The sequence below is a fragment of the Alosa pseudoharengus genome, unplaced genomic scaffold, assembly GCF_046254945.1.
Source record: "Alosa pseudoharengus isolate Yale_2024_CS ecotype anadromous, Long Island Sound unplaced genomic scaffold, YU_APseudo_1.1 YU_APseudo_1.1_scf_3, whole genome shotgun sequence".
In the NCBI taxonomy this organism is placed as follows: domain Eukaryota; kingdom Metazoa; phylum Chordata; class Actinopteri; order Clupeiformes; family Clupeidae; genus Alosa; species Alosa pseudoharengus.
In genome coordinates this window covers 23,466,990-23,478,280 of record NW_027468718.1, presented here as the reverse complement: position 1 = coordinate 23,478,280, position 11,291 = coordinate 23,466,990, and the positions used below count along the sequence as shown (strand labels likewise).

The following is an 11,291-nucleotide window of genomic DNA, read 5'->3' as shown; positions in this document are numbered from 1 at the left end:
TGGTCACTTCCTTACCCTGGGGAAAGTCCAGATCTACTGTATGTCCAATCCAAGTGAAAGGCGTCCATGGCACACCTGTTTTGAATTTCAACCAAAGGGATCAAGATGCTTTAAGCAAATCAACAGGCAAAGAAACACAAAATTATCCACATACCGATTTTTCACTTTCATGTCATGTGTCTTCTTCTTTAAAGGGTTTTTCCTTTAATGGCATGTTTGCAACGTTAATATTACTATGCCAAACATGTCCACAAAATGCATTTTGATATCAGCAGTGTGCTATAGCAGTGTGAGAGAAATCATACCATAGAAAGGCTTTGAAGGTTTTTTTTAAACAGAGTTATGAGAGGATAATGAACTATGATGAAAGGATGTAGGTATTTGCTGAAAAAAAGCCAAGTACAAAAAGCAGACACCCAAACAGGAACTGTTTTTAAGATCTGATAGTCAATCTGGTAGGTGAAAATGTGGCTATATAAAATGATGTGCAACCTCTTGCACATTGCGCATTGGCGAGGGTAAATTCGAGTGCAAACACATCTTCCGTGATAGCCATTAGGTGGCGGGCTTCACTAGTGGTGCAATTCAGTAGTGCTGTTTTGTGTACCTGAGTCAGGTTAATTTTGTCCACGTTTTGGGCGGAGAACATCCTCGACTTTTTATCGAGGAGGAGCCTCACTTTCAGTAACCATGCACTTCACCAAAAAGGAGTCAGTGACTTTGGGAGAGGATTACGCAGTTAACACAATATTCGTTAAATGGTTGTAACTGTCCGAATTTAAATTTATATACATCGTTGTGCCATTTGAAGAGTCGTTGTGAAGAATACAAACACAAATCGCCTTCTGTCCTCTGGAGATCTCTACTGTATGCAACTCCTGCCTGCAGGTAAGGCGGCACAGCGCATTTTTCTGGAATGCTATGAGATTGTTTCAAGACAGGGAAATTCCTAGATCATTTAAGTGGCAGACACACTTACTTAGACGTAATTCTATATGGTGTAGACGTATCTGCTCATGGTTAGCTTTCAACAAACACGACAAAACAAAATGCTGGACATGTAGTCGAATTTTAGGTGTGGACTCTTATACTTTTCCTTTAAAATAACATGACAGCCGTGGATTGTTGAGTTGGTTTCGGAGCTTTTGGGAAGTGGTTGTGTTGATTAAACAAAGTGAGCTTTTTTTTATTATTGATATCTCAGTCGTTGTACTGACTGGTGAAGATTTAAGTGATCAAAACTAGTCAGTGCACTTTGCTTCCAGGTTTCTACGGCTTGCGTTCAGTGTTCATCCCTGGCTATGAAGGGTACCGCTGATTGCACCACCGCTACTACTTGCATGCTCCTCGTAAACAGTGGGGTTCGGGGATGGTGCTGTTGAAATTCTGGCCATGCACCCTCGTCTAATTCACGCAGCTTAATTAAAATCGCAGTTGCATTTCCTATCAGCTGTTGATGAGAGCAGGCGTAATGTGTGGCTTTCGTCTGAATCCAATGCGTAAGTATTTTCTGGTGCCGCCTGTGCGTCTCATTGAGCGAGGACCTGGGGGAAAGTCCTGCTTGGAGACAGTGGAGCCAAAACATGCACGTTCTTGCCGGTCTTCTGATGTCTCCTCTGGCTTTGAACTACTACTGCTGAGGGTGGAAATAAATCCTTTCTTTCCACCTCAGCGAGCTCGAAGCTCCCGTGCAGGAACATTTTAGGCTGCCCTATATAAAGCTATGATTTAGTATCAGAATGTGTCCGTATCAAAAGATAAGAGTGATTGGCCTTTCATCGATGCATTAGGTAGACGCTCTCGAAATCACTTGAAGACCTAGTGGATGTTAAAAGTTAGGATGTAGCTGGCGTCATGGTCTCACTATGTTAAAATCAGACATAAAGCATCTCCAGCCTAAACGTTGATGCATGTTTTAGCAGAATTTAATTTAATTAGGAAGGAAATGGGTCTCTCAGGTACCTAGAATAACATCCCTAACAAGCATACTTTTATGAATGATTGAAGAGTGATTGTGTTGAATCAGGGCTAAAAGATTATCAAAAATGTGGGATGCATAACAGCTATCATAGGCCTAGTCTATGTCTGTAGAGGCCTGCAGTGCCAGACAGACAGAAGCATCCCACGTAACTTCCTTCAGACATTGTGTCTCCTCCATTCTGTCCATGCATTAGCATTGCTGCTGGAGACTAAGGTACAAAGTAAACACCTATGCAGGAGTTTAGGGCTGAACAAGCTATCAGGAGTCTGTGAGATCAGCCACAAGGAGCCGATGAAAGACAGACGTGTGCTTAATGCTGCTGTCTGAAGAAGGGAATCAAAGACTGTATTGACACAAGCAGTAGTTCAAGGTGGGAGAGGCTCCATGTCTTCTTTTCATGTGCACTTTACATTTGTTTTTATGGCGCTCTGAGAAGAAAGCTGACAGAGACTCTGTAATTAAAGCAATCAAAAGATGAAGAGAGATTTGGCCCCACGGTAAACCAAAGGAGCAGAGACAGACCATAGACCCACAGCAAAGCATCTCAAACGTAAAGAACTGTGTTTGTTAAAGTTTTTTTTTTTCTACACAAATAATTAGCTTTCTTAAGTGCCCACTCCACTCTTTGATGTTAACATAAACATAAACACTTACTTCTTCTCAATCAACAGATAACTATTAGACAGTTCGTTTTGGTTAGCTCTCTTAATTCAGTGGTAGATTAGCTCTCTTAATTCAGTGAACACATGAAAGTAAGATATACTGTAGTGATTTTGTTCTGTAACTGGCCATGTCTTCATTGTGATACTTTAATGTGGACCAATAATGATCAGTATGCCAAAACCAGAGTTATTCTATTCAATATTATTTTGTATTTATTTAAAGGCTATTTATTATCTGTAGAATACCAGTGGTTGTGAGGTGCTGATTTTGGAGTGGTGTCACTTTATTACATAAACACCTCATATAATATTACATTATACATAGTGCTAGGCGATATGGTTTAGGATGTAACACACATGCATTTGAAATCATAATATATGAAACGCACACTGTACAACATTTGACAAACCATATGTGACAAGGCCACATTTGCCCACATGTAAAGACAGGAGACACACATGTTGATCCAAAGCTTTCACATGCATGTGCATTCACAGATTATATCTTGACGTGGTGGGCCTCGCAGTTAAGTAATTCGGCTCATTTTGACACTGCAATCAACTCTTCACTTGAGGCCCCAAGGGAAAGAGCATTAAGGGCATACATTCCCAGACATTCTCTGAGTCTTTTCAGATTTTTAGCCTTAATGAATAATGTCCATTTAAATGTGCCTATATCCATGGAAGTTATTTAGGGATAATTTCTTTTTTTTCATATTTTCATTTTTATTATAGTGTGAAAGCAACAGTATTTAATATTTTTAATTATATATAAATGATAAATTGATACAATGTGACAACTCATCTTACAATGAGGTGGTATGGAAAACCAAGGGCCTTCTGTCTACCAGTCATGTTCCCTCTGGCACCAAAATGTGGAAGTTCGTCAATTAAGTGTACTGCTGATAAATCATCAAAAAAGTGAGTTGTTATGGCATTTCCTTGATGGCAATATGTGTTAAAAGTTGGCTGTTTGTTTTTCTCAGCCAGTTAGTTCAGCCTGTGACTGAATTAGCATACTTGTTTTCCACCTCACTTCTAGTAAATTAGGCTAAATTCCATTTTGGAGCAGTGGGTCCACAAGGTCTAAATGAAATACAATTAATGATTATAAACTGATGACACTTTGCTGGTAAACACAATACACTGACATTTAATGTGGTAAACTTTTTTGGTACTTTTTTTTTTATTTGATTTCATTGCGCCTAGAGATTCCCTGTCCAGGAGGCAGAATGGTTCCTCGCTATTCATCCACATAAGCGGGATGCCCTGGTAATCCTGCCTCTGGTTTGTCCTTGAGGTTAAAGTCATGATTGATTTATCTTGAAAGGAGGAGACAGTCAATGGAAAACAGACATTCTCTCCAGAGGGAACATAGGGCTGCCAAGATTACAAGAACCTCACTTAATTATGCTGTTTGTTTAATTGTCATTAGAAATGAAATACTGGACTGAGACCAGTGTTTTTTTTTTTTTTTTTGCTCTCCTGATTTCTGCTCTGATCAGTGCATTTTGAAAAGCAGTTTCCAAATCAGGCAGAAAGTAATTAGCATTAAAAGGGAATGAATATAAGTTTTGAACGCTAAACTTCAGGGAATTAAAACTCATTTCCGTCCAATCCTGTTGATGACAAAGAACATCTGCTTCCAGTCAGTTAGAGATATGGGGACGAAGAGGCTCAATCAGTCTTTCTTTGCCATCACGGCTTGATTTAATCAGGCTGGAACTGCCACTCAGTGTCAGCACTCAGGAGATGTTCTCAGACTCATCCCAAAGTGTGAGACAGACAAAAGCACTCCCACTCTTGAGTGCTGTCAACACAGAGGATGCAAACACTGCTTACAGCAAGATGTGAAGAGCGTTGTTTTCTCATGCCCTTTTCCTTCCGTTTTGGTGGAAATGACTTTTGCTTTGACTGGCCTCATGGACCGGGAATTTCCATGATGTCTTCAATCAGGCTTAATAGTGACATTAATGGGCTTTTATTTAACAGTAATTGCTTGTTTGTCTCGGTGTGTTATGGTGTCTGCCACATGTTCTATATCAGTTTTCCATTGAGCTTTCTTTGGGATGATTAAGGTTAGTTCCTCACTTCACAACCCAAGGGGTTACCTGTCATCACCTAATAACTTAGGTAAGAGATCCTCATGGTTATGGTCAAAGGACATCATACAATTAACCAAACTAACTGTGGCAGAGGACAGAGTGGACATAAATTTCCTTCCTCCTAATCCAATTGGACAGTGAACCCCCCTGATTACAGCAGGGGTAATAATATCTCTTCCTTAATCCCTCCCCAAGGAATAGATATTTCAGTCTTGTTAATGATAAGGATAATGATACTCTGTGTATTTATCTTAGATTATGTGGTCGTTATAAGATTAATAACCTGAGGCTGGGAGTCTGCGGTTGACTTTCAAAAGAGGCAAGTCCCAACAGGGTCTGTGCAGGCAGAGGTGTCAGAAGTAAGTCTGCTCTTCAAACATACCGTGGCGCATTCCAGCCTCAGAGAGCCGGGTCTGCAGTGTAAAGAGCTGCTGTTGGAATCTGATGAAAGTGCTTGGGCGTGTGTGTTCGTTTAGTCTGATAATGAGAGAGAGGCTCAGGGGCACAGTCATTTGGCAGTCGCTTCACTTCCTGTAAAAAGAAGTCTTGTTTTTTTTCAAAAGTTCACTTTTTTGTCTCTGTCTCTCCCTTCCTCTCTCCCTTTTTTCTTGCCGACTCGTAGCGCCAAAGGGTCTCCAGTAGACAAACTCTTTCAGCAGGACCGGTTGTGGTCGCTCTCCACAAGGATTCGCACAATTAAAGCTCATTTCAGTTCAGAAGCCAGGTTTCTGCGCGGGGAGCCGGGCTGCAATTAACAGGATCAAACCTGAGGCGGACGTGCATGGGGGACATGACCCGTCTCTGTCGGAAATCAGCCCACATACAACGCCTCAATGATTTTCACATCAATTACACTGAGAAGTGATAGGGATAAAAAAAATAACGATCCCGCATACATTTTGTTTTGTTTCCCTGTAAGTTTACTGACTGATTTGAGCCTCCAACCCATAATTTATATAGTTTTGGTCAAAGCAGCCAGATAAATATCTGTTCTTTGTTCATTCTTTGGAACCATTGCTGAGGATGAAGTGATAACATACAATGGGCTTTTTATCTTGCTTACTGAATTCTACTTACTGCACAGGCTTTCTTCCGAAGAGCAAAACAGTGCTTATGCGGGTGTGCCAGCCTCTATTATCCAAAGAGGGTTAAGGTATCTGTGGGACCCGTATGAAATTGAAACAGACATGTTCACTTTTTATGGATCGCTAAACAAAAAATATTCTAATAAATGGAGGTGTTTCATGCTTTAGCAAAGTACCTGCATTCACATCAACTCACAAAGTACTTTAAGCTTTGAATGGGAGTAAATGAGAACCTTTTGAATATATGGTTGAAGCCATACTGAGCCAGTAACTCCGGTGAGCCTGTTGTTTCTTGCATCTGTGGCAATTATCTGTCAAAGAGACTCCATGAGAAATTTACTCAGAAACAATAATTACAGTGGCTCACTGTCTTATAGAGATTCACAGCAACAGTGCAGTTGTTTATCATAGTTACAGTAGAAATCGCATGCACACGTTCGCGCACAGCATTGCACATTTGCACAAGACAAGACTTTGGTCCACAACATAAATTTGATTTAAAAAGCAAAAAGAAATGGCAGAAACATATGCTGCCTATAGTTTCATTTTATTTCCCTTTAACATGGCAAAATATACATACTTGTACATACATTTTGTACAGATATCACATGCCAAGGCTACATAGTATTTTGATTGTATATCTTTAACATGGATTTACATGGACATCAGGACCACACATAGATTATGCGATTCTGCTACATCTAAATAAACAAAAATGTTATCACTCACTCAGACACACATTGTGTATTCATTTGCTTACTTATCCTAGTCACTTAACAAATGCAATACTTAGGAACTCATGTTACATATTCATTTCTTTATGTACATATGTTTGTACTATAACAAAAGGTGTCTGTCTCGGCTCTTCTGTGCACAGTGAGTTAATGAGCCCACCTCAGAGTAATTTCCATTGTGTTGGAGGGTGAGTCACCCCATCATTAGGAGCTATTGTGTGGATCAGTCACCTGCCTGCCTTTAAGCAGCCCATCTTCAGCTCAGATCAGTTTAACCTCCTGTCGCTTTGAAGTTGCACCCTGTGACTATGAGAAGAAAGCTGGAAACACTGCAGTCATTTTTTGCAGCTGCCGGTCAAGAAGCAAAAAAGTCTTTGCTGGCTATGATTGATGCGTGGCCATGAATAGCTCATGGTGTGATGCACATGATGGCCATGGAAAGGAAGGATGCACGCCCAGAAGAAATAAGTGTCAAACTGCTTATAATGCCAGAACGACTCAAGTGTCAACTGTGTGTTTGAACTTGAGAAGGTTCAGCAGGTTGACACAGCAGATTATCAGATGGGTGCCACCCATGGTGTAGTGTCCCACCTTTGTTCAGAGACCTCTCCCATTCCCCACATACAGAGCATTTCCTTCAGGGCTCAGCTTTTCCACTTTACAGAAAGTACAGCCACATCCTCAGATTTAATCTTCAGTGAAACACTAATACCTTTCATATATCATTTCATATTCAGTTGTGTTGAACCTGCTAAATATAACAGCCTCACAAACTCATTGTGATAAGGGCAACAACATAGTCAACAGCATAGTAAACTCAGAACTGTTGAGTGCAGCCTCAATGTGGTCTGTAGGATCTGCCGCCTCTGTGCTATAGGCTGGCACAGACCTACAGGACATGATGCCAGGCGTTTAGAATCTTCTAGACAGGTGGAGTTCCAAAAAGCTAGTACATGACTCTTGGATGCACACTCTTCACCTGGGGGATGCTAAGCCTCAACCAAAGCCATGACCTCATAATGATGACCAATTAATTTGCTGTTTCTATGCCCACTGCCTTCACCTTGTATCACCTGCCTGCAGACACGCTATTTACAGACACTTGTTTATGCCCAGACCAGGGATATTTTATTTGTGTGTTTTTGGCAAAATTACAGACATTCTTTTGTTAGACAAACCACTGCTACACTGCTATTCTATAATGCGTTCCACATTGCCTCTGTCTCCTGGCTGATGTGGTGGATTGCATTAGATTGTGCACCCTCCTTAGTTTTGGAAAGCATAGCTTTTTAACAGGCAATATTGCACTACATTTGCCTACATTTGTCCCTAATGATTACAGATTACAGACAACCTTAAAGGAATTATCCGGAGTAAAATGCACTTTAGATCAATTTACGGATGATTGGGAGTACATACGTTGAGTTGACATCCAAATCATGTCATTCGGATGTGTTTTGAGAAAGTTCGATGTTACCGTTTTTAGTCAAAAACTCTTTAGCGTGGAAGTGAGAAGGGCATATTATTTCACCGCTACAAAACGCCATTTTTATACCTCTTCTACAGTTCCAAACATTACACTTACGTGGTAGTGAGTAGAGGGTCCCTAAAGCCAAACCGAAGTATCCCGAGGTCTTTATGTGGTCGGATAGAGAGTTCAGAATGAATTTCATCAAGCCAGTACCTTTCCGGAAATGTTGCCATCTTTGCTGCCATCTTTAGGGGAAAGTCCGTAGGAGTCGATTGCCAAGTGTGCTCTGGAAATTCACAATTTCGTCGCCGTTTAAAAAAAAAAAAAAAAAACATAGTCCAGTCCATACAACTTCATTTTAATTTCAAAAGAAATACTGGACTATGTTTTTTTTTTTAAGATTTGGATGTCAACTCAACGTATGTACTCCTAATCATCCGTAAATTGATCTAAAGTGCATTTTACTCGGGATAATTCCTTTAAATGCCAACCAAAAACCAGCAAATGGGAAAAAAGGCATTGTTAACGCTCTGGCACCATGAATCCTTGTGCATCCTCCTCAGGCCAGAGATCCTGGCTGTGTGGCCCAACACTTTCAGTGTAGCTGCAGGTTTCACCTATCAGCTGTCAACCACGTAAACACAGCAGCAAAACAAGGCATCTAGGGTCCCGCCGTGACTGCGGGGAGATCCAGCGTAATTTATTGCTTTAGTTACAGCCCGTGCTCGTTGTGTGCCAGTGCCTGCCAACACTACCCAACTCCCAGCCCCCACTATTTATGTGGATTTGTACATAGGGTGGGGGTGCCTCAGCTTGCCCCATGGTCTCCCCATCTCCCAGCACCCCTCTGGGGAAATGTGGGTAATTATGCTCTTGTAAAACTTTGGGCTTACCTACGTCAAACGAATCAGTTACCACCAGCAACAAGTTCCTTCTGAGAACACTTCAATTAGGAGGGTCAGACACATTAGATGGTAGGGGTGTAACGGTTCATGTATTCGTATTGAACCGAAACGGTACGGGCGTCACGGTTCGGTGCATGAATTTACACGGAGAATACACGGTATAAAAATACATAAAACTCGTGTGCGGATTAATTAATGTCATGCGCAATTACTGTTAAGTAGCGAGAGTTACGGGAGTTCTTTAGCGACACCTAACGCTAATCTGTAGCCTCGCCTTAGCTCTGAAGCTCTGATTGGCGCCTATGTTTTTTTTTGTCAGGTCGTCGGTCGAGTCCGTCAGTCATTAGCAGCACTAAGGTTAGACCTACAAGAGTTAGAGGATCCGCTGGTCTCTTTAAGATCGCAAGTTTGAGAACTTCAGTTACAGTAACGTTAGTACAGGCGAAAGAGTGGTGGATAAGATGAAATTGTGTGTCGGCGTTGTTCAGCATTGGGTATGTGAGTGGAAAAAATGCTACACATATTCGAAGCCATCACCCAGATGATGTAGGCTACCAATCACTGAAACGAGGGGAAAGAAACTTCCCGTGCGCTTCAGCAGCCTTTGGATACACATACAAATAGGGCCAAAACCTATGGCTTAAATTAAATGATTTCGTAATGACAGAAAGCTATGTAAATCGCGTGGTAATTACCTTTAAGTTGGGGTAACTTGTAACTTCTCACACGAGGAGCTGGTAGTGTTAAGTGCATAGACAGTAAAATAAAGTGACAACGCTAACCAGGCTAATAAACAAACCATGCTACGGTGAGTTAACGTCAAAGGGCAAAGTCACGTGACTTCTAGTTGTAGTCTGTTTATGAAATGAAAGGAGCAATTTCGTTTTTAAAAAAAAGGCAAAATAGTGTGATATTTTCACAGTTAGTAGGCTAGATTATTACTTTACACACAATGAAAAATATTGAGGCAAATTGTAGACCCTTCCATATACAACTAAACACAGATGTTGAAGGTCTTGCTTAAGTGGATTTTTACAAATCATTTTCTATGTAATTTGCACTTTCAGAAATAAGAGATGCTGTAGGCCTATTTTCAGTTTTATAGCTGATTGTCTTATTTTGTTTACAAGTTACAGATTGAGTCTGGGCACTTATTGTACTGTTTAGCCTACATCTTACACACTTCAGGCTGTTGCAGATAGCTCAGGGAAGAGACTGTATGACACTAGGTGGTACAGCCTGGGACATGTACAAAAAAAAATGCTTTCTGCATTTTTGTTTTGCTTTTCCCTCCATTGTACCGAACTCGTACCGAACCGTGATGTCCGAACCGAGGTATGAACCGAACCGTGACTTCTGTGTACCGTTACACCCCTATTAGATGGCTCAGCTATATTGTGGGTGCACAAACACAAAGGGTAAAACATTCAACTCATCATCATTTGGATTCAGTTTAATGTTTTGTAATGCATTTGGAAATCATACCACCTGTTATCCAGCAGTTTATTTTGCACGTAGGATTGTAGGTTGTTTACGTTTGATGACTAAATCCAGGACGTTTTGAAAAATGGATCTCTGATCATGCTTGACTTGAGAATGAAGAAGTAGTTTTTGCATAAAAAGTGGCGGCCCATTTTCATCCAGCCATCTCTTTTCAATTAAGGTGACGACATTATTTATACTGTAATGAAAGAAATATGAGCAGTGTGTTATTACAGCACTGGGAGCGGGCCAATAAAAGCTAGTCTCATGTAGGTAAGGAGTGCTGAGGGGTGGAGTCAGGAGTTGGACCTGCAGCACACTCCCTCACTGCTGTCATACTGTGTTGCCATCAACATCATTAAATCTATTAACTCCTCCACATTTATTGCATTTCCATAAATATGACAATAGTGCATAAGGGTGTGATAAATCAAATTCCAGAGGGTTAGGATGAAGGAAAGGGTAATGATCAGGTGATTGGATATTTGTTTTTGTCAGTACTGTCTGTTAAAAAAACTTGCAATAAATTCCATCGTTCAGAAAAGCTGTGAAGAAAAGCAAGAAACAAATAACCTTACTGTGTTTTCTTTGCAAGCAAGAAAAAAATAACATTACTGTGTTTTCTTTGCCATATAAATGGCAAACATGCAGAAGCAACAAGATTAATTAACAATGAATAACTATTATGTGATATCTAAAATCACAGTTTTAGATGATCACAACCCTATACCATCATGCACAATGGATTGTCTGCATATATGCTTGCATATGATGTAGTTCTGACTGAGTTAGTCAGTGCAATTTTGCTCTGAACACTGCCACATTGGAAGATGAGGCTTTTTCCTCTTGGCTAAGAAAGCACTTGT

At 40.7% G+C, this 11,291-nt stretch overlaps 1 protein-coding gene across 1 annotated transcript in view; it reads left to right on the top strand.

Moving 5' to 3' along the window:
- Positions 1 to 706: 706 nt before the first annotated feature.
- edar (ectodysplasin A receptor) overlaps positions 707 to 11,291 on the top strand; it is a 29,372-nt gene continuing 18,787 nt past the window's right edge. Inside the window, exon 1 of the mRNA XM_076263623.1 lies at positions 707 to 888. The gene's annotated coding sequence lies outside the window, so the exon portion shown is untranslated. The remainder of the gene's footprint in view (positions 889 to 11,291) is intronic.